The sequence below is a fragment of the Mesocricetus auratus genome, unplaced genomic scaffold (assembly GCF_017639785.1).
Source record: "Mesocricetus auratus isolate SY011 unplaced genomic scaffold, BCM_Maur_2.0 Super-Scaffold_100003, whole genome shotgun sequence".
Classification (NCBI taxonomy): Eukaryota; Metazoa; Chordata; class Mammalia; order Rodentia; family Cricetidae; genus Mesocricetus; species Mesocricetus auratus.
The window spans coordinates 58639071-58645408 of NW_024429188.1; positions in this window are offsets into that span (position 1 = coordinate 58639071).

Sequence of the window (6338 nt, forward strand, 5' to 3'; positions counted from 1 at the left end):
CGGCCCAGCCCAGCCTCGAACTCACAGAGATCCGCCTGCCTCTGCCTCCCGAGTGCTGGGATTAAAGGCGTGTGCCACCACTGCCCGGCCTGTTATTTTTTCAATGCCTGTTTTTTATGTTGGTTTTCTTTTTTCTAAAGAGTATGTTTAAAAATTATAATAAAACTTGCTCTTGTATGAAAGACTTGACATATAACAAGCTTCCTTATTAAGTACTTTGATTTATTGGGCAAAGAGGTTGACTGTACTGAAATAACTCATTATAATAAAACATGAAATTAAAAAAATAAATTGTTATTCATCAAATGAATCCTTCAAAACAAAATTTATTTTATCATTTTGTATTAAAGTGGCAAAAGGTATCTTCATATTGGAGAACTGACTAACAGAAACACAGCTTGAATACCTAGAAAATCCCTCTGAAAATTCAGTTCATAAAATATATCTTTTATTTTTAATCAAATATTGAAGTATAGGTGCTAGTTATTGTAATGGCAATGATGAAAATCTCTGATATGTGTTCTTGTACTTCGTATATTTTTAGTAATATTTTGAACTCATTTAAATTTATATCCTTTACAAGGCAAATTCTTGAGAGTTCTCATATATAAATATTTACTACATAAAAACTGATGGTTTATAATATTTTGTACACATTCAAGAGTCAAAATGATTCTCAAATACTGATATTAAGAATGTTATGAGTTTTGTCGTGAAGGGGTGTTGGATTTTGTCAAGGCTTTTTCAGCATATTGTGAGATGATCATGAGGTTTTCTTTTTCAGTTTGTTTATATGGTGGATTACATTGGCAGATTTTCATATGTTGGACCGTCCCTGCATCTCTGGGATGAAGCCTACTTGGTCATGTTGGGTGATTTTTCTAATGTGTTCTTGGATTTGATTTGCCAGCATTTTATTGAGTATTTTTGCATCAATGTTTATGAGGGAGATTTGTCTGTAGATCTCTTTCTTAGTTGTGTCTGTGTGGTTTGGGTGCCAGGGTAATTGTAGCCTTGTAAAAAAAAGTTTGGCAGCCACTCGTTGGCTTCTATTGTGTGGAACAATTTGAGGAGTATTGGTATTAGCTCTTCTTTGAATTTCTGGTAGAATTCTGCACTGAAATGATATGGCCCTGGGCTTTTTTTGGTTGGAAAACTTTTGATGATTGCTTCTGTTTTGTTAGGGGTTATAGGTCTTTTTAAATTGCTTACCTGTTCTTGATTTAATTTTGGTAAGTAATATATATTCAAAAAATTGTCCATTTCCTTTGAGTTCTCCAGTTTTGTGGAGTACAGATTTTCGAAGTGTGACTTAAAGATTCTCTGGACTTCCTCAGCGTCCACTGTTTTATCCTTCTTTTCATTTCTGATTTTGTTAATTCGCAAGTTATCTCTCTCTGCATTTGGTTCGGTTGGGTAAAGGTTTGTTTATCTTGTTGATTTTCTCGAAGAATCAACTGTTTCGTTGATTGTATTGTTTTCTTTGTTTCTCCTTTATTGATTTCAGCTCTCAATTTGATTATTTCCTGGCATCTACTCCTCCTGGGTGAGTTTGCTTCTTGTCATTCTAGAGCTTTCAGGTGTGCTGCTAAGTCTCTAGTATGACTATTCTCCAGTTCCTTAATGTAGGCATTTAGTGCTATGAGCTTTCCTCTTAGCACTGCTTTCAATGTGTCCCATAAGTTTAGGTATGTTGTGTCTTCATTTTCATTGAATTCTAGGAAGTCTTTAATTCCTTTCTTTATTTCTTCCTTGACCCAGGAGTGATGCAGTTGAGCATTGTTCAATTTCCATAAGTTTGAAGACTTTCTGCAATTTGTCTTGTTGTCAAATTATATCTTTAGACCACGGTGATCAGATAAGATACAGGGGGTTCTTCCATTTTTTGTATCTGCTGAGATTTGCTTTGTTGCTGAGTATGTGGTCGATTTTAGGAAGGTTCCATGTGGTGCTGAGAAGAAAGGTTTATTATTTTATTTTTGGAGGGAATGTTCTATACATGTCTGTTAAATCCAGTTGGGTCATCACCTCTGTTAATTACTTTATTTCTTTGTAAGTTTCTGTCTGGTAGTTCCATCCAGTGGTGAGAGTAGGATTTTGAATTCTCCCACTGTAAGTGTGTGGGATTTTATGTGTGATTTGAGTTTTAGAAATGTTTCTTCTATGGGTGTGGGTGCCTTTGTATTTGGGGAAGATGTTCAGAAATGAGACATCATCCTGATGGATTTTTCCTTAGATGAATATGAAATGTCCTTCTTCATCTCTTTTGATTAATTTTAGTTTGGAATCTAATTAGTTAGATATCGGTATATCTTAACCAGCTTGTTTTGAAAAAAATATTTTGTCAACTCTTTTCTCTGAGTTAATATCTGTCTTTGAAGTTGGAATGTGCTCTGGGGCCTAGGGTTTAGAGACAGGGCAGTCCACCTGGGAGACCAGTCACTGTCCTCTTCGTTTAATCAGTGCAGGTGGTACCTGTGCCTCTGGATGTGCTGTTGCTACAGGGGAAGGTTGCTCAGGGGGAGGATGGTAGGTTAGGTGTGTTTCAGTGGTATCGTGGGTCTTGTAGTTTACAGATTCCAATGGGTGGCTTCAGTGGTGGGCCTCTAGCCTGCACAGCTCTCACCTTTTGACATGGCTGTTAGGGCTGCAATGAGAGAGGAAACATTTTAGAGATTTTAAAGAACTTGTGTGAATATTACTACCTGAAATTTTTTATAGATAACTAAGAAAGACTATTTAGTACAACATTTGGTTGAAGACAACACAAGAGAACTTTAAAAAACTTAATTATACAGGTTTCATCAAGAATTCCTGATGAAATGGAATAAAAATTGATATGCAATTTTTCTGGTTGCATGTTAAATGTTCTTTGAATTGCAACATGCTGAAAGACTTTTACATTGACAAGTGAGAGAGACAAATAAACAATTTTAGTGCTGAGTATTTTATTCTGAACACATTAGTTTTCCCTTTTCTTCCTGACTTTGCTCATATGTGAAATGAAGATTATAAAAATTAGTTTCCTAGATTTGTTGTAAATGCTAAATGAGAATATGCCTATAAATAGCATGTTGTATTACTTAGAAAGGACAGCCGTTATTATTGCTATGGTTTTATACTTGTGAAATCTGACTTAAATAATATATTTTATGACAGTTGATTCTTTTCATAATGAATCTGTCTTTATTTGATTGCAAAAGTTTAGAAAATGGAATTAATTGAAATTGGGAATAATTATAAAATCATGGTTATATGGCAGCTCATTTTTCTCTACCTGAAAATATTTTCAATGTATTTTATGTTTAGGTAAAATAAAATATATTTTTGATTGTCTATATTGGAGCACAGTATCATTTCACTAAAAGTTACATTTTTGTATATGTGTACGTATAAGTGTGCTGAAGATATTGAACATGCCAACTTGCATATGTGGAAGTCAAAAGATACATCATGGGTGTCAACTTTCCCTTTCCTTCCTGTCTTATCCGGTGATCACTGTCCTGTATTCAGGATTGGCCTGAAGCTTTCTCTGCCAAACCATCTCAATGATCTATCAATCTATCATTTCATTCATTTTCCTATGAATTATGAAGTAATCATCTGAATCACCTCATTCTGCTATGGACTAGTTGTTATCTATCACTTTTAAAATAATTTTAAATACTTCCTGATTGGCTCTTTTGTATTTTTGAAGAAAATTGTGAGGGTCTTGCAAATACGTATATTAACCAATTTATAATGTGCAAATAACCAGAAATAAAATGCTAGGAATATTATTAAATAAGAAATCAAATATTAATGAATATGTTTAAAGAGAATACAGTTTTTATACCAATAAATATTTTTATATAACCAATATGAGAGGCATTATCAAATCCAGATCCATCTTTTATCAATATTTGTTTGCATGCAAAGTAGACCAATTGTCAATTATGGAGAATGATGACATTCTTGATCTCTTAAATGGTCACATTTAGGAAACCCATGTTTTCTGGTAAATATCCCAGTTGTGGTGGCTAATCTGAAAAGAAAATTGCTGGATGGATAGCTATTTGTCAGTTGAAACACAGCATGCATCATTTATTTGTTTATTTATTTTAGTGTGGAGCTGGTTCACTTTGTCTCAAAATTATAAACTCCAAATTAGATAAATATTTGGTTTATGTTGTAGTTTTAGTGTAATGATAGCTATATTTTGTTGCTTCTTTTGACAGGCTCTGAAAGGATGTGGGTCTTCACTACATAAAAATGCAGTAAATTAGCAGAAACTACTGTGCTAGAGAAATAATAGTCCATATGTTTACGAACACTGATGGGATGCCTGGTTGGCATCCAGGAATGTTAAGACTAAACAAAGTTTCCATCTAATAATGAATATCATTTCTCACTTTTTGTCCTTATGAGCTGAGGGACTGAAATATTCATGACCAAATGCTTACCTGTGAAAAAGCTGTGTTGCAAAACTGTGGGTGCTAATATAATGATTACAGCGTTTGGTTAAACCTATAAATCAGGAACACTGGTGTACAAAACAGATTTCCCCTTGCTTTACAATTAGTGTTCACTAAAACCATAACAAGTGTTTTGATTTTCTATTATATTGAATTTTGAAGTTAGAAGAAAATGCATGTTATTTGATAGTTTTAGACTATGTGCTCCATATCACAAAATTGTGATCTCTATGTTTTCTCTTTATATCTATACTGTAGTGATAGTTGCTTTTATTTTCTCCATCCTTAATGTGCTCATTGTGGTACAACTCTGAATTCCTCTCAGCTCTCTGTTCCATTTCCTAGGATAATTCCTTTTAAAAGTAATGAACAAGTTATTATTAAATATAAATGTACATAAAATAGTATGTAATTAACCAAGGTATTATAATAAAGAAATAGCAGTTAGTTGCTGTGAACCTTTTATTTAGTAGATAAAGATAAAATATTTGCTGGGCCTAATATTTATATACCTATTTTCGGTAAATGAAAGAGTTTAATTATAAAGGAACCAGACTAATACTACTAAACTTATTTGAGGTCCTATTTAATAAAAAATAACATAATAGTTAATTTTCTTGATGAACTCAACTGGATCCAGAAACACTAGAGATACACCTTTACTATGTGTAAGGATGTTCTCAGAAAGATGCAACTGAAAAGGAAAGACATACCATTTCCTAAGCTAGTATCCTAAACTGAATTTAAATGGGCAGAGTGATGGACCTTAGCAGTCATCATTTTCTGATACCTGACTGACCAGCTGGCTCATGTTTCTACTGCCAAGATGGATTTTACCCTCAAAAATTAAAACGGAATGAAACAAGAAATAAAAAAGAAAGAAAGGAAAGGACTACTTTTGGTGAAGCAGAAAGCTTATTGTAGATATATGTGAGAGCATAGAGTGATGAAGGGATATCTGGAAGTCCAGAGTAGACATGACCAGGCTGAAGTGGGCCATGTTGGTATGGGGAAGGAAAAAGGGAAGGGAGAGAGGAGAACCAGTTGCCCCTGCCAAGAGGCCAAATGTACAAAGAAAGCAGGCAACCAAAATGTCTGGATTATATAGAGAAGAGACTGTGAGGGGAAGCAAAGTCCAGCCCCTGGGCTGGAGAGCTTAGGGTAGAGGGCAGGGAATTCCAGCCATGTCAAAGATATGCTAACTTTTTTATGCTGTGTAATAAATGTTTAATGATGCAAAGATGTATTTCATTCTTTTATATTGCATTTGTTTTACTCTGTGATGTCGTGTTACTTTGCCTGTCTAAAACACCTGATTTGTTTAACAAACAGATGTTTGCCTGAGGAGAAAGAATCTATCTGAATATGGTAGGCACCATTTATGGGTAGCGATCAGAGACTGAATAAAATGAAAGAACAAGGACAAAGGCTTCTGAGCGCTAGCATTAGAGTCTTGCTTCCTGACTGCAGATGCAATGGCTGCCTCATGTTTTGCCACCATATCCTTCCCACTCATGGTGTAATAAACTCTAAAATTCAGACATAAATTCTTCTGTTAATCTGCTTCTTTCTGGGGATTTGGTCACAGCAATAAGATTAGTAAAGAATACAGATATTAAATGGATGACACCAATTGGCAAGCTAAGCAATAGTGTAGAGACCACATTGAATGCCCATTCCTGATAGTGAACTTGATGTCTATAACCATCCTGGAGCCTTCATCCAGTGACTGATGGAAGCAGAGGCAAACACCCACAGGATCCAATTAAAAGGTGGGGTACAGAACTAAATAGAGAATCCTCAATAGAGGAGGCTAAAATGGCCAAGAGACACTTGAGAAAGTACTCAACATCCTTAGCCATCAGGGAAATGCAAATCAAAACA